Source organism: Pan troglodytes, chromosome 19 (assembly GCF_028858775.2).
Source record: "Pan troglodytes isolate AG18354 chromosome 19, NHGRI_mPanTro3-v2.0_pri, whole genome shotgun sequence".
Lineage (NCBI taxonomy): Eukaryota > Metazoa > Chordata > Mammalia > Primates > Hominidae > Pan > Pan troglodytes.
The window spans coordinates 53,785,300-53,807,271 of NC_072417.2; the positions used below are offsets into that span (position 1 = coordinate 53,785,300).

The 21,972-nt window shown below is 42.6% G+C and overlaps 1 protein-coding gene across 31 annotated transcripts in view; it reads left to right on the forward strand.

Moving 5' to 3' along the window:
* Positions 1 to 814: 814 nt before the first annotated feature.
* The window catches only part of NCOR1 (nuclear receptor corepressor 1), a 184,270-nt gene continuing 163,112 nt past the window's right edge, over positions 815 to 21,972 (forward strand). For 14 of the 31 annotated variants that reach the window (XM_016932275.3, XM_016932278.3, XM_054670434.2 and 11 more), the window contains exon 1: positions 1,461 to 1,641. The gene's annotated coding sequence lies outside the window, so the exon portion shown is untranslated. Of the gene's footprint in view, positions 1,347 to 1,430; positions 1,642 to 21,972 lie in introns of those variants that run through there. The other 17 variants (XM_016932277.3, XM_054670429.2, XM_054670433.2 and 14 more) reach the window with 3 other exon arrangements.

Sequence of the window (21,972 nt, forward strand, 5' to 3'; positions counted from 1 at the left end):
TCTTATATATAAGCTCCCACTTATAGGAAGAGTTCCTTCCTCTTCATTTGCGAATTCATTTCTTAAGACCCGGGCCTTTCTCGTAATTATAGGGTTAGACAGCCCGTTATCCGTATGACAGTTTTCCAAAATAGCCAGTTACACCAACTTTGTTATTCCTTCTCACTTTTGGATGGCTTTCTTTACTTTTTTTTTTTTTGAGAGGCTCTGTCGCCCGGGCTGGAGTGCAGTGGAGCGATCTCGGCTCACTGCAACCTCTGTCTCCCGGGTTCAAGCGACTCTTCTGTCTCGGCCTCCCGAGTAGCTGGGACTATAGGCGCGCGCCACCACGCCCAGCTAGTTTTTGTATTTTTAGTAGAGAGGGGGGTTTCACCATATTAACTAGGCTGGTCTCGAACTCCTGACCTCGTGATCCGCTCGCCTCGGCCTCCCAAAGTGCTGGGATTACAGGCCTGAGCCACCGCGCCCGGCCCTTTCGTGTTTTTTTTTTTTTTTTTTTTTTTGAAACAGGGTCTGGCTCCGTCGCCCAGGCTGGAGTGCAGTGGCGCGACCTAGACTCGCTGCTACCTCAGCCTCCCGCGTTCAAGCAATTCTCCCACTTCGGTCTCCCCAGTAGCTGGGATTACTGGCGCGCGCCACCACGCCCGCTTAATTTTTGTATTTTTAGTAGTGACGGGGTTTCTCCATGTTCGTCAGGCTGGTCTCGAACTCCTGACCTTAAGTGATGGGCCCGCCTCGGCCTCCCAAAGTGCTGGGATTACAAGCGTGACCCACTGCGTCCGGTCGGGCCTGGCTTTTCTAAAGGAACGTATGCGTGCGGTTACGAGGAACCGTCGTTTCCCCAGCAGGGTGAGGCTGAGCGTGCACTTAACAGTCGCGAGGGCCACAGGCTCCTCTTGCAAGTAACTTAAGGTTAAGGAGCAACATCGTGGACAAATCGGCCTCGCCCAGCATTTCAGTGAGGGCTTGGTGCGAATTCCAGCCAGAGCCCTAGAAAGTATCTTGGGCAGGTCGAAATGCACCCCTCCAGCTCCCAGCCACGAGGGGACCGGCTTCCCTCTACGCAGCTCCGGCCAGAGGCCGCCGCCGCCCCACCACGCCGCGGAGGGGTTTGCAGGGTCCCTTCCACGGCCTGAGTTTTTCCTTTTCCCACGCCTGAGGAAGGCCTCGGGCAAGCGGAACAGACGGGCAGGCGGGGGGCGCACAAGCCCAGGGCACGATGGCAGCAGCGCTGGATCCGGCTGGGCGCTGCCCGGCCCCGTATCCGTCCGAGAGGACCGCCGCTGCCAGGCCTAGAGGAGACGTGAAGAGACCGGGCGCAGCGCGACCCGGGAAGCTCCGCCGAGGTAGGAGAGGCGCCCGGCCAGCGGAGGGAGTTGGTCTTCCAACTCTCCGGAAGGAGGAGGAGCCGGCGCTGGAGCCGCCTTAGCCGCGGCTCCGCGGGCTGGGGGGAGGGAGAGGGGTTGAGTCAAGATGGCGGTCAAGGTGGCGAAGCAGCAGCCGCGGCGGCGGCGGCGGCGGCTGGAGTGAGCGTCCGACTCGCCGCGCCGAGCGAGGTCCCGGTGTAGGGCCGCGCGCCGTGGCCGCGTCCCACTCCTCAGGCCGGGGCGCACGTCGGCTCCCACGCTTAGCCAGCTCCCGGTGAGTAGGCCCTGGCGCCTGCAACCCCGGCCTCCGGGCTCCTGCTAGTCCGGGGGCTTCCGAGGGCTCCCGGGGCAGCAGCCGCTGGGACGGTTTCTCCGCCGGGCGGGGGGTGTCGCAGGCCTGGGCAGGTCGGGACCCGTCCTGGCCGCCTGGCCTCTTCCCCTCGGCAGCCCAGGAGAGAGCCGGGCGCGGCGGGGAGCTCGGGCTGGGCTAGCGGAGGCTTATGGAGTTTGGAGGAAGAATGGGCTGTGGCCGGGCCGGGGCTGGCCCCGAGGTGTCCTGTGCGGAGGGGCGTGCGGAGCCTACAGGGCCTGCGAGGGAGAGCGGGCAGCCGGTGCCCCGGGTGGGGCCGGCGCAGGTGGCGGGCCTGGGCTCACTGAGGCGGAGTTGGTGGCCGACTTGGAAGTGTAGAAGGGGCTGCGGAGGTTGACAGCCATGGACAAGTGCGTGCAGAGTAAATTAGTTCACCTTTCTAACAGACCGCTTCAGGGTGTAATGGCGAAGGCTGGGTACTGGTGGAGATGGCAAAGATCCGAACACTATACCTTCTGCCGTTTATTGTTGGTGTTTTCTTAAGCGAAGTCCGTGAGTGCACCCCTTTTTGGGGAGAGAGGAATTTGAGAAACTGTAGTTGTGAAATCAGCCTTTATGGAGAGGAGACTGAATTCTTCAAATTAACTGGATCAGGAATAGTCATGTATTAAAGGAATGGATGGGAATAAGTGATATGGACGAAAACTATTTGCTCAGGAAGTGTCAGTTTTCTTTATGTGATGTTGCATGCTGCGGTGCCTCTTCAACAGAGTTAACCTTGGATAGTAGTAGTATAGGTAATTCTAATCTTTGGGATTAGTATGTAAACCTGCATCGGATTTGCTTCTCTAATTATATCCTAATTATATTGAAATTTACATTCCTTGTGTGCACCCTGGTGAGGCAGTGATGGAAGGCTGAACATGGCACTGTGCAAGGAGCAACAGGCCCGGGATTTAAAAATGCCTACAAAGATTCATTCATTCGTTCAATATATCTTGATCAATAGCTGCTGATGCTGGGTCACATGTGATTGTCCTGTGGATAACTGAAGAGTTGATGGCATCGTTTAATTTTTAATAGCTTTTAAAAATGTTTTGATGTACCTTTTCATGAAGATATTTATTGGATGAACCAACTTGTACTTGCCCGGGCTCAGGAGCAGACCAATTTTAGAATGTTATTTAGACAAGGGTAACAATTACAGAAGAAGTAACCGCAAGTTACTGGAGAGAGAAATCTTGTATCTTTTTTTCTTTTTCTGTTAACATCCGGTGGAAGTTTATTTATTTGTTTTAATATTTATAGTACCCAGTTGCTTGGCCTTGCTTTAAGCACACCTGTTAATGGACATCAAGATTAATTGTATATATGGATATAGCTATGTATAAAATGCTCACAGTAGGAACTGATTACTTACAATACTAAAATACTCTCTCCTTTTACAAAAGGCTTGCCATATGTTGAACTACTCCCCCGGAGAAAATATAATACAAAGTATCTTGATTCTTGCTCTAACTATGTGATTTTGGAACTTGATCAACCTTTCTGTGCTTCAGTTTCCTCATCTTGAATATTAGGTAAACATCTACTCTCCTAGGGTTGGCTGTTGTGAGCCTAAAGGGAGTTAATAGTTATAAAATTGTTTTAAACAGATTGAAGGGGTTATATTTCTGTGAGGTGGTAACAGCTCCCTCTGGGCTCCTGTAATGCTTTTTCTGCACATCTCTCGCGGCATTTACACTTTCTATCTTGTAGGTATTTATGTACCTATTTTATTTCTTGAGAGCAGGATAGGCCCTTCGCTGATTTTATGTGTTTTTTTTGTTTTTGTTTTTTTTTTTGAGACAGAGTCTTGCTCTGTCACCCAGGCTGGAGTGCAGTGGTGCAATCTCAGCTCATTGCAACCTCCGCCTCCGGGTTCAAGCAATTCTTCTGCCTCAGCCTCCCGAGTAGCTGGGACTACAGGCGCGTGCCACCATGCCTGGCTAATTTTTTTGTACTTTGAGTAGAGACGGGGTTTCACCGTGTTAGCCAGGATGGTCTCGATCTCCTGACCTCGTGATCCGCCTGCCTTGGCCTCCCAAAGTGCTGGGATTACAGGCGTGAGCCACCGTGCCTGGCTTATTTTTAATTGAATACTTGTTGGATTTAAAAAACAGTAAAATTTGTGTTTTGCCTGTCCTCTTAATCAAAAAAGAATGAAATGATGGAAATTAACTTATAGGAAAGATTAGATTAGTCAATAACTTTTTTAAAGCTTTTTTTTTTTTTTTTTTTGAGACAGGGTCTCTTTTGCCCAGGCTGAAATACAGTGGCTCGCTGCAGCCTTGACCTCTGGACTCAGGTGATCCTTCCACCTCAGCCTCCCAAGTCGCTGGGACTACAGGCACAGGCCACCACGCCTGGTTAATTTTTTTTTTTTTTTTTTTTTTGTAGAGAAAGGGTTTGACCATGTTGCCTAGGCTGGTCTCGAGCTCCTGGGCTCAAGCGATCTGCCTGTCTCAGCCTCCCAAAGTGCTAGGATGATAGGGGTGAGCCACTGCACCCGGCCTTAAAAGCATTAAAAGAAATTGTGTTATGAATTGGTGAGATTTTCTTTTCTTACCTTTGTTATCTGCTGTAGAAGGCAAAGGCCTTTGGATAGACTGGGGGTTGATGTAGGTGAATGTCAGGCTGTTTGTTTTTTAAAAAATACGTTTTGGTTATTTGGTTTTAATTGTATTCTGTGATCTATCTTAGTTGTAATTTCAAATTCTTCTTGATGCCTGGGAATGATGGAACTCTTGCATATTTAGTTCCATCTGTTCTTTTACTTAAGATACTGGATTTTACTAGACTATGATATAAAACAACTAGTAAAGGTTGATCAGAATTTATTGTGTATAGTCTTATTTATAGATTAGAGATTCATATATTTTTGTTTACTCACTTATTCAACCAGTATGAGGTGCTTTTTATGTTCTGGCACACTACTAAATACTAGAAAGTTATAAAATATAGTCGAACAGATCAGTTATATTCACAAATAACTCAGTCTATAGATTATCTTTTTTTTTCTTTTTTTTTCTTTGAGACAGGGTCTCGCTCTTGTCACCCAGGCTGGAGGGCAGTGGCGTGATCTCAGGCTCACTGCAACTTCTGCTTCCCAGGTTCAAGTGACTCTCCTGCCTCAGCCTCCTGAGTAGCTGGGATTATAGGCATGCGCCACCATGCCTGGCTAATTTTTGTATTTTTAGTAGAGACGTGTTGGTCAGGCTGGTCTTGAACTCCTGACCTCATGATCTACCCGCCTTGGCCTCCCAAAGTGCTGGGATTACAGGTGTGAGCCACTGTGCCCGGCCCTATAGATTATCTTATATTTGGTCCTTTTCAGGTTTGAGGATGCAAAAAATACATGTATACATGTAAATGGTTAAGAAAACATTTTGTTTCTTTTTCTATTAGTACTTTTTAAGAGCACTGGAAAGCTATGAAAAGCTTCTGTAATGTAGTAATAACCGTATGTGGAGCATCTGTTTTTTATTTTGGTTTTCTTGTGGTGGCATTTTTCCTTGAACACTTATACTGTTCTTCTACCATTTTTTTCCTACCCCAGTAGCTTGTGTGGTCAAAATATTACTAGAATAGTCTTCAGATACAACCTATTTTTTTTTTCTTTGCATTTGAAAGTCTGAGACTGTATGAAACACTGCGAATGTTCCTATGGAGTTCTTCAGACAGTTTGCTTCTTCCGTATGTGCTGCTGTTACTTTTATTTAACAACGATCTCAAAAACAACAAAATTGGTTAAAATAAAATGTTAATGGCAGGGCACAGTGGCTCATGCCTATAATCCTAGTACTTTGGGAGGCTGAGGTGATAGGACCACTTGAGGCCAGGCGTTTGAGACCAACCTGCACAACAGAGCGAGTCCCATCTCTACAAAAAAATTGAAAAATTAGCAGAGTGTGCTTGTGGTCCCAGCTACTTGGGAAGCTGAGCCTGGGAGGTTGAGGTTGCAGTGAGCCATGATCATGCCAGTGCACTCACTTCAGACTGGGTGACAGAGCAAGACTGTCTCTCAAAAAAAAAATAAATAAATAAAAATAAAATAAAAAGAGCTAATTTATAGAATGTAGAGTCAGATTATCTAGTCTTGTTTTACTTTCGATAACACTGAAGGTCGGAGAAGTGAAGTGATTTACCTGCCTAAGTTGCTAAAGTTGGGCAATAGCAGAATCTAAGTCTTTTCGTATCTATTATAGTGTTCACTGTGTTACACTGTATCATCCATGGGATGAATCGATTTGATGATTGACACTTAAAAATTGGCCAGGCGCGGTGGCTCACACCTGTAATCTCAGCACGTTGGGAGGCCGAGGTGGGCGGATCATGAGGTCAGGAGATCGAGACCATCCTGGCCAACATGGTGAAACCCTGTCTCTACTAAAAAAATACAAAAAATTAGCCGGGCATGATGGCACGCACCTGTAGTGCCAGCTACTCGGGAGGCTGAGGCAGGAGAATGGCGTGAACCCGGGAGGCGGAGCTTGCAGTAAGCCGAGATTGCGCCACTGCACTCCAGCCTGGGTGACTGAGTGAGACTCTGCCTCAAGAAAAAAAAAAAAAAATTGGAGTGAATAGGAAATGAGAGATTACTTTGGATATTTAGCTTAGGTATCGAATTTAAGATACTTCTTAATGTTAAATTTCGGCAATGAAAATGTAGTTTGAAAAAATTGATACTGATCTATGTCAGTGTTACAGTGATCACCAGGAATTATTTAGTTTGCTTAATTTTTAATCTGCTTTGATGAATATCTTCTTAAACAAAAATGTCTTTGAGGTTATCTGGATCCAGTGACACTTCATGGAATTTAAGTATTAATAGTGATGGAAATTTTATTATGCCAGTGGTTTAAATACCCCTGAGGCCCAAATAAATAGTTTAAATTATTATTATTACTGTTATTTTTGAGGCAGCGTTTCACTCTTGTTGCCCAGGCTGGAGTGCAATGGCGCTGTCTCAGGTCACCATAACCTCTGCCTCCTGGGTTCAAGCAATTCTCCTGCTTCAGCCTCCCAAGTAGCTGGGATTACAGGCATGCACCACCACGCCCTGCTAATTTTGTATTTTTTAGTAGAGGCAGGGTTTCTCCATATTGGTCAGGCTGATCTCGAACTCCTGACCTCAGGTGATCCTCCCGCCTCAGCCTCCCAAAGTGCTGGGATTACAGGCGTGAGCCACCACACCTGGCCTACAAATAGGTTAAATTATTTTATAAAATTAGCTGTTGCTTGTTTTGCCTACTCTCAGACTTCTGGATTTTTTTTTAAGTATGAAGGATTTCAATTGTTATATTAATATAAAAGCTTAGATAAATAGCACAAACATGAACATTTTTTTTTTTTTGACAGAGTCTCACTCTATTGCCCAGGCTGGAGTACAGTGGCACAATCTCAGCTCACTGCAACCTCCACTTCTCAGGTTCAAGTGATTCTCGTGCTCAGCCTCCCAAGTAGCTGGGATTACAGGCATATGCCACCAATGCCCCGCTAATTTTTGTATTTTTAGTAGAGACAGAGTTTCGCCATGTTGGCCAGGCTGATCTTGAACTCCTGGCCTCAAGTGATCTGCCCGCCTTGGCCTCCCAAAGTGTTGGGATTACAGGCGTGAGCCATCGCACTTGGCCGAGTGTATTCTTTGTTTTTTTTTTTTTTTACATCCAAAAGCTTATTTGTAATATTCATTTTCTGTATGTATTCATGCTATAAAATTTATTTTATTTTAATGTTTTAAAAATAGAGATGGGGTCTGATTGTTTTGCCCAGCCTGGTCTTGAATTCTGGGCTCAAGTAATCCTCCCACCATGGCCTCCCAAAGTGCTGGGATTACAGGCATGAGCTACCATGCCCGGCCTATAAAATTTATTGTAAAGGAAAAGGCATATTCTTATTAAGCTGATAATCTTTACATAAATACTGAAGCATGGCATATTTCTTTATTCTACTTGGGCTATTTTGTGTTGCATTAAGAAGAATTTTTTGTTTTTTTTTCTTGTTACTATGCTTGTTTCTGGAATACTCCTTTCCTCCCTTACTCTTCCAAACTCTACTACGTCTAAATTTATCCTATTTTTCAAGGGTTTGATCACATATTACATCATCCAGGAAGTGTCTCTCCTATTCCCTCTTCTCCAAAATGTATATTTTTTATTCTGGAAACTCTTGATCCTTTGCCTCTAGACTGTAAGCCCTTTGTAGGCATGTCTGTATCTGAGTTTTAAAAAATTTTTTTCTTCTTTTCCCACTCCCAGAATAACACCCTGTGCCTAGGACTAGTAGATACTTGTTGAATGCATAAAAATGAGCTTAGCAGCTAGAGTTAGTGTGGTTGCTGTAGAAGATCTCTGATACACATATGGCAGTTTGATGCTGAATAGTTTTTGGAAATTAAAAAACAGGTAGAAATTTCACCAATGTCAGTGACTAACATAGCTGTAATTAGTAAATTATCAAAATATTTCTTTTTTTTTTTCTTTTTTACAGAGGGTCTGTCTCTGGAGGCTTCAGGCTGGAGTGTAGTGGTGTGATCATAGTTCAGTGCAGCCTCCGAGTCCTGGGCTCACGCGGTCCTTCTGAGTAGCTGGGACTACAGGTGTGTGCCACCACACCTGGTCAATTTTTTTATTTTGTAGAAACAGGGTCTCATTATGTTGCTCAGGCTGACCTCAAATTGCTGGGCTCAAGTGATCCTCCCACCTTGGCCTCCTGAAGTGCTGGGATTATAGGTGCGGGCCACTGAGCCCAGTTAAAAGCATTTCTTTAAAAAAGAAAAAAAAAATTCTGTTTATTGGAATTTTGGGGAGAAAGAGAAAGTAAACATGGGATTGGTTCATCCTAGACAGCACTCATGGTTCTAGATAATATTAGAATGCAATAATGTTTTAATTTATATATGCAGGGAATTTTGGAGTAGTTTCAATCCTAGGAAAAAACTGTGAGTTAGAAATACGGAATGGTTGGCCAGGCACGGTGGCTCACGCCTGTAATCCCAGCACTTTGGGAGGCCAAGGCAGGTGGATCACGAGGTCAAGAGATCGAGACCATTCTGGCCAACGTGGTGAAACCCCATCTCTACTAAAAACACACAAAAAAAAAACAAAAAAAAAAACTAGCTGGGCATGGTGGCACGCGCCTGTAGTCCCAGCTACTCAGGAGGCTGAGGCAGGAGAATCGCTTGAACCTGGGAGGCAGAGGTTGCAGTGAACCGAGATTGCGCCACTACATTCCAGCCTGGCGACAGAGCGAGACTCCGTCTCAAAAAAAAAAAAAAAAAAAAAGATATATGGAACGGTTGGTTGATAGGATTATAATAGAATTCAGGACTCCCTTTGAAAGAATAATATCGACTAGTTTTATATAAAAAATTAAGTAGATTAGTCAGGAGTAAAGGAAAAGTCAAGAATCCTAACTTATTTGGATTTATTTCCCCCATTACAGTGTACTCGAGGAACAAAATTTGGGCTGTTTGTCTGTTTTTATTCTTTGTTATACACAAATAAACTGATATCAAAACCAAATATATTGAGGTTACATTTTTCTTTTCTTTTTTTTTTTCTTTTTTTTTTTTTTTTGGAGATGGAGTTGCGGTCTCGGCTCATTGCAAGCTCCACCTCCCAGGTTCACACCATTCTCCTGCCTCAGCCTCCAGAGTAGCTGGGACTACAGGCGTCTGCCACCACGCCCGGCTAATTTTTTGTATTTTTAGTAGAGATGGGGTTTCACTGTGTTAGCCAGGATGGTCTCGATCTCCTGACCTCGTGATCCGCCTGCCTCGGCTTCCCAAAGTGCTGGGATTACAGGCGTGAGCCACTGCGCCCCGCCAAGGTTACATTTTTCTAGGAAAATTTGACTCTTAGATTTATGATGAGAGTCACCTTTATGCTTATAGATTGCCCCTTTACCCCATACTTTGTTAAACTGACAGACATTCTTCTTGCCATTATCACTGTCATACGCAGTTCACATTCGGAGTAATTTGTTTTAGGCAATTCATTTCCCCTGGCAATAACATAGAGATTTATGTAATTTTGAAAATGTTTGTTTTAAGTAGTCATCATCATGACTTTGAGTTTCTGTTCAAAGATGTTTAACTTTGCGTTACTTTTAAGATTTTTAAATTCATTTTTAATTACAATAACTTTTATGTATTTGGAGGTATTTGGAATGAAATCAAAACTTGTGCTATCTAGGAGTTATAACCTAAAATATGCAGAACGTAAATATACCTGATGTAAGAGTATATACATTCTGTTGAGGGGGAGGAAGAAGTTACTTTATATTCACACAAAATCATTTGAATGCATGAAGGAGGATATGCTATTTTAAAATCTTATCTTTCACTAATTATAAGTAATACATTATTTTATATATATACCGAAATTGAAAGAACCACTTCTTGGATGTAATCTACTGAGTTTGTTGCATATTCTTCCAGTTTTCTTTTCTGTGTTTGTATAATTTTCTATATTATGGGATCATAATGTACTATTCTTTTATATACTACTGTTCCAAGTTTGTCTATTTATTTCAGTTACCTCTATCAATCATTAACAGCAACTTAATATCCCATTTCTAGTACATGAAGATACCATAATTTGCCAGGCATGGTGACTCATGCCTGTTATCCCAGTACTTTGGGAGGCCGAGGCAGGTGGATCACCGGAGGTCAGGACTTCAAGACCAGCCTGGCCAACATGGTGAAACCCTATCTCTACTAAAAATACAAAAATTAGCCAGCCATGGTGGCATGTGCCTGTAATCCCAGCTACTCGGGAGGCTGAGGCAGGAGAATCACTTGAAACGGAGGTGGAGGTTGCAGTGAGCCGAGATCATGCCACTGGACTCCAGCCTGGGCGACAGAGTGAGACTCCGTTTCAAAAAAAAAAAGAAAATACCGTAATTTGCTTAATCAACTTACGGTCACTAGATTTTTTTTTTTTTTTGCCAGAAAAACAAAGCTGTAAACAATTGTGTGTGTGTGTGTGTGTGAATATTTATGCACATGTACATATGTATATGCATTTTGTGTACTTGTACAAACAGCTTTGTAGGATAGATTCCTAGAAGTGGAGTTGCTGAATCAAAAGATGTGAATAATGTAGATATGGATAGATATTTATACATTTTCCTTCCAAAAGATTGTTGTACCAATTTGTAAAGCTACCAGTAGTATTCAGGTATGCCGCATACTCTGGCCAATACTAGATATTACGGTTTAAAACATTTTGACAATTTAGGAACTGAAAAAATGAGATTCTGATTGGCCTTTTATCCATCAAGATTGAGGCTAAACATTTTTTAATATGGGGATAGTTGTATTTCTGTCTTTCTTTCTTTTTTTTTTTTTTTTTGAGATGGAGTATCGCTCTTGTTGCCCAGGCTAGAGTGCAATGGCTTGATCTCAGCTCACTGCAACCTCTGCCTCCTGGGTTCAAGCGATTCTCCTGCCTCATCCTCCCTAGTAGCTGGGATTACAGGCATGCACCACCACTCCCAGCTAATTTTGTATTTTTAGTAGAGACGGGGTTTCTCTGTGTTGGCCAGGCTGGTCTCGAACTCTCGACCTCAGGTGATCCACCCACCTTGGCCTCCCAAAGTGCTGGGATTACAGGCATGAGCCACTGCGCCCGACCTTTTTTTTTTTTTCCTCTTCTTTTCTTTTCTTTTAGACAGAGCCTCGCTCTTGTTGCCCAGGCTGGAGTGCAATGGCACGATCTCAGCTCACTGCAACCTCCGCCTCCCAGGTTCAAGCAATTTCCCCTGCTTCAGCCTCCCAAGTAGCTGGGATTACAGGCGTCTGCCACCACGCCTGGCTAATTTATATATTTAGTAGAGATGGGGTTTCACCATGTTAGTCAGGCTGGTCTCGAACTCCTGACCTCAGGTGATCCACCCACCTCGGCCTCCCGAAGTGCTGGGATTACAGGCATGCATCACTGAGCCCAGCCATATGTCTTTTATAAATTGCCTACTTTTGTTCTTTGGTTATTTCCTGATGGGGTTATTGGTTTTTAACAGGTTAAAAAGTTCTCTACATATTCACTTTTTTCTTTCTTTTTTTTTTTTTTTGAGACAGAGTTTTGCTCTTGTTGCCCAGGCTGGAGTGCAATGGCAGGATTTCAGCTCACCTCAATCTCTGCCTCCTGGGTTCAAGTGATTCTCCTGCCTTAGCCTCCTGAGTAGCTGGGATTACAGGCCTGCACCACCATGCCTGGCTAATTTTGTATTTTTACTACAGATGGGGTTTCTCCTTGTTGGTCAGGCTGGTCTGAAACTCCCGACTTCAGGTGATCCACCCGCCTGGGCCTCCCAAAGCGTTGGGATTACAGGCGTGAGCCAACGCGCCTGGCCTTATTCACTTTATTCATGTGTGTGCACATATCCCCCTGGCTATTCTTTTGTAATGTTATGTAGTCAGATATATCCAAACCCAGCACCATGCTGCTGTGGGACCTTGGGCACATTATTTAATCTCTGTACACCTTAATTTCCTTATTTGTAAAATGGAGATAATGTAAATAGCATTAGGCATAGTGGCTGGCACAAAGTAAGTAAATAATAAATGTTAGCTGTGACTCTTATTAGTCTGTTTATGTGACTTTTGTGTTTTGTGCTCTACTTAAGACTTTCCTTACTCCAAAATGTAAAATATTCACCTATCTACTAAACTAGAAAAACAAAGCGAGGAACATTATATGCCTCTATGTGTCTTTGCTTTAAAGATGAAAAACAATGTATACATGTTTGCTTGTATATCACAGGATATATGATACTTGGAAACATTGGTTGTCACAGTAAGAAGAATGAGTGAGAGGAAGACTTTTTAACTGCATGCCTTTTTGTATTTTTAAAACAAAGGAGTCCCCAGGTTGTAATTTAATACTTCAATGGTTTCTTTTTCTCCTTTTCTTTTCCTTCTCTTTTTAAAACTTCTAATTCTTTGATCCATCTGGAATTTATTTCTGGTATAAGAAGTGAGACATATTTTGGGGGATAAAATTGTGTGTGAATTCTACCCTAACTAGCTAGTTGTGTCAGCACCATTTAGTGAATAATCTGTTTTTTGCCCCACTATTAGAATTGCAGCTTTTGTCATTTACTAAATGTGTTTGGGACTATTTCTGATTGGTCTTGTTATTTTATTTTGATCTCTTGTGTATTATTTTATTTTGATCTCTTATTATTTTATTTTGATCTCTTTGATTACCATATACTTTAAATTACTATCATTTTATAATTTTAATACAGATGGGGTTAGTTACCTGTTCATTACTCTTTTTTTTTTTCAGACTTTGACAATTCTGGTCTATGTGTTCTCCTAGATGAACTTTAGAATCATTCTGTGACATTCAAAAAGAAATCATAGAGATTTTTATTGAATGCTGAATATTGATTGGGAATACTGAAATTGTAGGTGAAGTTTGGGGAAATTGACATCTTTATGTACTTTCTATCCTGTGTTCAAATAGATTTTTATGTCCCTCAGTAGATTTTCACACTTTGCTTCAAATAAGTCCTGTACAGATAAGTCTCGTATATTCGTATATTTCTTGTTTATTTCTTTTAAAAAAATTAGACCCATGAATGGGAGTTTGTTTATTTTATTCAACAAATATTGTAGAGAATCAAACAGGTAGTTTTTATTCTAGTGAGAGAAGACAATATACTCAAATAAAATGAAGTACGTAATCCATTTCAGATTATGATAAACCTATAAAGGAACAAAAAGGGTGATGTGATTGAGAGTAACTCGTGGGAGCTTACCTTATATGTAGGGTGGTTAGAAAGACTCTTCTGAGATGACATTTGAACTGAGACCTTAAGTTTGAGGAGGAGCTAGCCACCTGAATGAGCCAGGAACAGCGTTCCTGGCAGAGAGTAAAGGACAAAGACCCAGTTAGGAAGGACCTGGCAGAGAAGGGCTCCTGAAGAAACTGAAAGGAAACTCATGTTGCTGGGGCCTAGTGAGCAATCTGGAAAGTAAGCAGGCCAAATCAAGTAGGGCCTTGGGTCATCGTAAGTAGTTGAGACTTTATTTGCGGTGCGTAGGAAATCCTTGGGGAATCTGAAGCAGGAGAGTGACATGTTCTGATTTAAGGTTTAAAAAGAACACTTGGCTTTTTGAGTTGAGAAAGTATTCAAGTGGGAAGCCCAGTTAGGAGTTTTTTTGCAGCAAGAGGTAAGGATGGTGGTAGTTAGATGGAGAGGCCTGGGAAGCTTCAGAGTGTGTGTGTGTGTGTGTGTGTGTGTGTGTGTGTGTGTGTAAGGAACAGCTAAACAACTTGCTGTTGGAGTGGGTGTTACTGACAGCTAAGTACTGCTAGCTGCTGCAGAGGCCATGTAGAGCAGAACAGAGCTGATCTTTGCCTTCACAGGTGTTTGATAGTTCTGTTTGTTTCTAAGGTGTGTACCAAAATAAAGTAGGCTAAAAGCATTTGACTTTAAGATTTATGGAGCTCGGGGGTGCTGAGAGGGGTGCAGCAAAAAACAGAGTCTGTTCATAACCCTTGATTTATATTGCTTAATAACCTGTAGTCTCTGTTAGTGGGTCAAAGGGGAGGCAGCAGCAGATGATCTTTAAGGTATCTGTCTCTGAGTTAGAAAAACGTAGCTTGAGGAAGTTATGTAGCTTTCCTACAGCCTTAGAGCTAATAGTGGAACCAGACTTTTAGGTGAGCTCATGCACACACCAAGTCTTAGTACACTGGCTAGTATATATCTAGAGCTCAGTAAATGGTAACTCTTTTAGTAATATCCACTTAGATATTGTTATATCTATTAATTCAGGCCAAATATCTACATTAAAATTGTTCTTATCTCAATTTCTTTGTTCTTCTTTTGTGTTAATCAAGGAGGGAATTGGCATGTAGTCATCCACTTTGGTTGTGAAGTATATTTGTTCTTTTTTTTTTTTTTTGAGATGAAGTCTTGCTCTGTCGTCCAGCCTGGAGTGCAGGGGTGCGATCTCGGCTCACTGCAACCTCTGCCCCCCAGGTTCAAGTGATTCTCGTGTCTCAGCCTCCTGAGTAGCTGGGATTACAGGTGCGCACCACCACGCCTGGCTAATTTTTTGTTTTTTTTTTTTTTTTTTGAGACGGAGTCTCGCCCTGTTGCCCAGGCTGGAACGCAGTGGTGCAATCTCTGCTCACTGCAGCCTCTGCCTCCCAGGTTCAAGCGATTCTCCTGCCCCAGCCTCCCAAGTAGCTGGGATTACAGGCGTGTGCCACTACGCCCAGCTCATTTTTGTATTTTTGGTAGAGATGGAGTTTCACATGTTGGTCAGGCTGGTCTTGAACTCTTGACCTCATGATCCTCCTGCCTCAGCCTCCCAAAGTGCTGGAATGACAGGCGTGAGCCACCGCGCCCAGCCGTATTTTTTGTATTTTTAGTAGAGACGAGGTTTCGCCAGGTTGGCCAGACTGGCCTTGAACTCCTGACCTCAAGTGATCCACCTGCCTCTGCCTCCCAAAGTGCTGGGATTACAGATGTGAGCCACCACGCTTGGCTGGCTTTGAAATATGTTTGTTCTTATAAGTTGAGTGAGTGAGTGAGTGTTGTTCAGTTCAGAGAATTAGTTCAATGTAGTGTCGACATACCACAGAGTTCTCAGTTGGATATTGTTACATTGTACTGCTGTCTTGGGACAGCACTTTTTGTAGAGGTAAAATAGCATCATTTTTCTTTCATTTAAGAATTATGTATTTATTATTATTTTTTGAGATAGAGTCTTGTTCTGTTGCTCAGGCTGGAGTGCAGTGGCATGATCTTGTCTCACTGCAACCTCTGCCTCCTGAGTTCAAGTGATTCTCTTGCTCAGCCTCCTGAGTAGCTGGGATTACAGACATGTGTCACCATGCCCGGTTAGGCTTTGTATTTTTAGTGTAGATGGGGTTTTGTTTTTTTGGCCAGGCTGGTCTCAAACTCTTGGCTTCTAGTGATCCACTTGCCTCGGCCTCCCAAAGTGCTGGGATTACAGGCGTGAGCCACTGTGCCTGGCCAGAATTACTTATTGAATATGTGTACCCATAGATTTATCAAATAATTATATCCTTATTAAAATTTCTCTTTCAATATCATACTTTATAAGAGGTAGGATAGGTTAACTAAAAAGCTTTTTCTTTAGCTTCCATTTGTTTCTCTAAGTAAGATGTCATGATGTCAAAAGAGGCTGCAAATAAAATACCTTGTTAATGGCATTCCCCCAGATTAGATCTTAACCAAAAGGCTGAGAAGCAGTAGCTTTTTTCCCCCCCAAAGGGAAGAATGCTTTAGTTTATTTTACAGGAGAAAATTTATTACAGTATAGCACCACTCTGGTCTTGTACAAATTACAGAATTCACTTAGATAATTTCTAGTCTTTCCTCTCCTGCATGCTGGACTCTGTAATAAGTTTAGGAGGTTGGCTTTCTTTAAATTATCCCCAGGTTGGAGGATTTTGGGTGTTGGGATGCCCAGGGTGGTGGTCCTTCTTAGCTTTGTCTTGCCTAACATACTTTTAGAATTGGTCTAGAGCTGGACAGCTTTGTGGGAACTGGTGTGACCTAATTTTCCTCAGTTTAATAACTAATATTTTAGCATTTGAATGTCATAAAGGCATTGCCCTACCCCATACTTTTGTATCAGTAGGTTTTATTATTTTATCATGTAAAAATTACATATTTTGTGGGATCCTTTTTCTGCTTTGGTGAAATGTAGGCTTCACCTCTATTGTGACGCTTGGTGGATTCATTCTTGATCATCTGAAGTGGCATCTGCAGTCCTGCCACAGTGAAGTATATTTTTAGCTTTTTTTTTTTTTTTTTTTTTTTTGAGATGGAGTCTCGCTCTGTTGTCAATCTGGAGTGCAGTGGCACGATGCCAGCTCACTACAACCTCCGCTTCCCAGATTCAAGCGATTCCCCTGCCTCAGCCTCTCGAGTAGCTGGGACTACAGGTGTGCGCCACCATGTCCGGCTAATTTTTTTTTTTTTTTTTGTATTTTAGTAGAGATGGAGTTTTACCACGTTGGCCAGGATGGTCTTGATCTCCTGACCTTGTGATCCGCCGGCCTTGGCTTCCCAAAGTGCTGGGATTACAGGCGTGAGCCACTGTGCCTGGCCATTTTTAGCTTTTTTTCCAAGATAGCTTAGGCCACCTTGAACACCTTTGTGTAACACATTTTGGTTATGCAAAAATTGTGGGCCAAAAGCCAGGAGTTCCTGCTGAGAGGAAAAATTGCTTTTTTTTTTGGCAGGATAGTATTTGAAATTTTGTTGTTGCAAGATTTTCCTGTTGAGTAAATATGTGTGTGTTTATTTAATATGAGAGGATTTAAAAAGGAACTTAAATAGATCAATTTCATTTTGCAATATTGTATTACCTGTTTGCAATATATAAGAGGCTAGTTCTGGGTTTATCTGTATAATTCAGTTAGAAGTGCTGTTGTCTTTTATGACAGTGACATATAATTATTACTATATTATTCCCATCCTAAAACATTATATGTTGATATTTAAGAGATGAGGAAGTTGCTTATAAAATCTCGATCAGATTGCTTAAACAATTCATAGAATTTTTTCAGTTCATGAGTCAACCATGTAACTACCCTGAGTTAATGAGTTTTGGTGCTAAGAACTGAAATTATAATTTGATACTGCCACTTAAGGTGCTCCCTTCCCCTTCAGTCTGAACTTTAAACTAGATTCTTTTATTTCAGTGGGTTTCAAATGTGAAGTATTCTGCCGAAGTATCTTAGTGAGCCAGGACTAGAGTGAAGGGTGGAGAGAAGGATGGGAAAGGGCAGGGGGAGACTGAAAAGATGAATCCTAGGTCTCCCATTCTTACTAGATCGGAATGTTTCTCCATTGTATCTTTTGTACATTTAGCTTTCATTTAAGACTTTTGAGGAAAACATTCTGATTAAAAAACAAAATCTGAGCACTGTTGCCGTGTATCTCATGGATAAGTTTTGAGGAAGGAGGTTGTCGTGGTCTCCAGGCTGCAGTTCATGCGAGGACAGGAAGGGCTTGCTTTGACCTGTAAATTTGTATGCTAGTAGGGGCTAATTTCCTGATTTTGCTAGTGTGTGTGTATGTGTGTGTGTGTGTGTGTGTGTATGTGTTTCCTTCTGTATTGGGCGGATAGTACTTTTAAAGAAAACTGACTTTTTTTTTTTGAGATAATAAAGTTAAACTTCACTAAAGTCATACCACAAAACGGACAAGGAAGGATTACTGAGATGAGGGAAAAAATGGACAAGTCACTTAACTTGTGACTTTGAGTGACATTGAGTGTAATTGTTGAACTCAGGACTCACCATAGCTGAAAGTTAAACAATGTGCATTAAAAAATTGTACCTCATGGGTTTCTAATCATTTAGGCCACTGTTAGAAAAAATTGGATGACCCTGGGTTAAAATCTTTTTTTTTGCCTCTTCATTCCATTTATAGCTTTATTTATTTGGGATATCTGAGTTGGGAGGAGAGTGCAGAGATAGATAACTTAAAGCATGTTTTAGGACAGCAGATCAGAATTAGTTGGAAAACTTTTACAAAATGCATGAATGTTCATATAGTGAAATACTCTTTTTTTTTTTTTTTTTTGACAGAGTTTCATTCTTGTTGCCCAGGCTGGAGTGCAATGGCACGATCTCGGCTCACCGCAACCTCTGCCTCTTGGGTTCAGGCGATTCTCCTGCCTCAGCCTCTCGAGTAGCTGAGATTATAGGCATGTGCCACCACGCCTGGCTAATTTTTGTATTTTCAGTAGAGACGGGGTTTCACCATGTTGGTCAAGCTGGTCTCGAACTCTCAACCTCAGGTGATCCACCCGCCTCAGCCTCCCAAAGTGCTGGGATTACAGGCGTGAGCCACCGCACCCAGCCCATATAGTGAAATACTGTTTAGCAATAGAAAGAACCATAAATTGATGAGAATAATTGCCAAGATGGTTTTTTTTTTTTTTTTTTGAGACGGAGTCTCACTGTGTCGCCCAGGCTGGAGGGTAGTGGCGCAATCTCGGCTCACTGCAAGCTCTGCCTCCTGGGTTCACGCCATTCTCCCGCCTCAGCCTCCTGAGTAGCTGGGACTACAGGCGCCCGCCACCATGCTTGGCTAATTTTTTTGTATTTTTAGTAGAGATGGGGTTTCACCGTGTTAGCCAGGATGATCTCGATCTCCTGACCTCGTGATCCGCCCGCCTTGGCCTCCCACAGTGCTGGGATTACAGGTGTGAGCCACCGCGCCTGGCCAACCAAGATGTATTAAGTAATAAAAGCAAGATACAGAACAGTGTGTTTCTAGTATGCCACCATTTATATAGGGGAAAATGTGTGAGTGTATGTATGTGTAGGATATTTCTAAAGGACACTCTAGAAACTAGTAACTTTGGTTGCCTTCTGGGAGTGTAACTGGGTAGCAGCTGGAGAAGAAGGGCGAGGAGATTTTTCACTTTATATTCTGCGGTACTTTTTCTTAAGTCCTGCATATAATATTTATTTCCAAAAAGATCAACCCTCCCCACAATGCCACATGTTGGCTTTTCCCCTTCCACCTGGAGCAGTTGCAGGTGTATAGATGAGGAGAAAGCTCCTCAGGTGGTTTTAATGTGTGCTCTCACTGAACATCTCAGCTCCTCCTAGTTCACTGCTTGCTGAGAAAGCTGCAAAGCATTGCAGAAAACATTAGTTTTTCCCATTTTGCCACAATTTTGTGATATTAGAGGAATTATTGACTTTCTCTGATCTTCAGATTTCTCACCTGTCAAATCAGTGTTAGTTGGGTAATCTCAACCTTCCAATCCTTAAGATTTGCTGACCTCCATGCCTCAGGAAGGGAGCAGGGAAAAAACAGGCTGAGGGTCAGCTGGTCAGTCTTCTGACTCTTCTCCTGGTCAGCTTTCACGACAGCAGGAAATGTGACATCAGGAGGAGGATGGTATATTTATTTAAAATATTTATATATTACATGGTACCACATAGTTTTTAAAGTTCTTTTTTTTTTTCTGGAGACAGTCTGGACCCCTCACCCAGGCTGGAGTGCAGTGGCGCCATCTTGGCTCACTGCAACCTCTGCCTCCCAGCTTCAAGTGATTCTCCTACCTCAGCCTCCCGAGTAGCTGGGTTTACAGGCACGCGCCACCATGTGTGGCTAATTTTTGGTATCTTTAGTAGAGACCAGGTTTCACCATGCTGGCCAGGCTGTCCTTGAACTCCTGACCTCGTGATCTGCCTGCGGTGGCCTCCTAAAGTGCGTGAGCCACCGCGCCCGGCCTTAAAGTTCTTTCTATACGTTTTTTCTTTTATTTTTTGAGTCAGAGTTTCATTGTATCACCCAGGCTGGAGTGCAGTGGCACAATCACGGCTCACTGCAGTCTTGACCTCCTGGGCTCAAGTGATCCTCCTGCTTCAGCCTCCCAGGTAGCTGGGACCATGGGTGTGTACCGCCATGCCTGACTGGGACCATGGGTGTGTACCGCCATGCCTGACTAATTATTTTTTTCTTTTTCTTTTTCTTTTTCTTTTTTTTTTTTTTTTTTTGAGACAGAGTTTTGCTCTGTTGCCCAGGCTGGCATGCAGTGGCCTGATCTTGGCTCACGGCAAGCTCCGCCTCCCGGGTTCACGCCATTCTCCTGTCTCAGTCTCCCCAGTAGCTGGGACTACAGGCACCCGCCACCACGCCCTGCTACTTTTTTGTATTTTTAGTAGAGACAGGGTTTCACCGCGTTAGCCAGGATGGTCTCGATCTCCTGACCTCATGATCCTCCCGCCTCGGCCTCCCAAAGTGCTGGGATTACAGGCATGAGCCACCACGCCCAACCGCCTAATTGTTATTATTATTATTTTAATTTTCTTGTAGACATAGGTCTGGCTTCATTGCCCAGACTGGTCTTGAACGCCTGGCCTTAGGAGATCCTCTGACCTTGACTTCCCAAAGTGCTGGGATTACAGGTGTGAGCCACTGTGGCCAGCCTATAAGTTTTGTTTTAAAGTTAGATTGAATGACAATTCCCTAAAAAATTTTATTTTTTAAACCTAACTGGATAAAGAATATATTGATAAAAACTGGGAAATTGATCAAGTTGTCACAGTGAATTATTTTTCGAATTTGCCCTCTTCCCAAATCCCTTGAAATGATGGAAACAAAATTAAAACTTTACTAATAAAATACTAAATGTGTGGAGATTTTATATATATAAAATTATATGTTATATTTTTATATATAAAATTATATAATTTTCATCATATATAAATTCTATTTTTTAAAACCACCCAATTAGGTAATAATAGAACTCCTGTCTTAAAGTAAGAGTGTATGCACACACATGCACATGTGTATATGTGTATATAAAATTTTTGTCATGGGAGTTTTATATATAATTAAGATAGAAATTATATATTATGGCACACATTTTTATACATATGTAATATTCTCTATCATATGTATGTAAAATACTCCCATATTAATTATGTATAACATAAACATTTGTGCTATCCTGAAACATAAACATAGATAATCATGTTTTAGGATGGGAATACTCAGGAGTATAACAGTACCTGTTCTCCTATTAGTCAGTCTGTGAATTCAATATTTATGTGTTCTCATCCAGAATTCTCTGGGACCTGACAAGCTGAGTCTGATGCTTGTGTGTAAGAGGAAATGTGCTAGAATAGCTGGGAAGGCGGTGAAAGTAGCAGCAACAACAAAGCACAATGAGGTGAAACTTGCCCTGCTGGATATGAAACCTCATAATACTAGAGTAATTTGAAAAGTGTGGCATTGGCACAAGAAAAGACAGATAAATCAAATTAGTCTAGAATTGTGGATAAGTAGGAATATACTTTATAATGAAGATGGCTTTGTTTTTCTTTCTTTCTTTTTTTTTTTTGAGACGGAGTCTCACCTGTTGCCCCGGCTGGCGTGCAATGGCGTGATCTCGGCTTACTGCAACCTCCGCCTTCCAGGCTCAAGCGATTCTCCTGCCTCAGCCTCCCAAGTAGCTGGGATTACAGATGCATGTCACCGTGCCCGGCTAATTTTTGTGTTTTTAGTAGAAAAGAAGTTTCACCATGTTGGCCAGGCTGGTCTCGAACTCCTGACCTCAAGTGATCTGCCCGCCTCAGCCTCCCAGAGTGCTGGGATTACAGGAGGAGCCACTACTTCTGACCTTCTTTTTCTTTATTTGCTATTTCAGGTCCATAGAAGCATGCAAAGAGTAATATAACAAATGTCCATCTACCTACCATCTGTGATTACAAAACTTAGTATTTT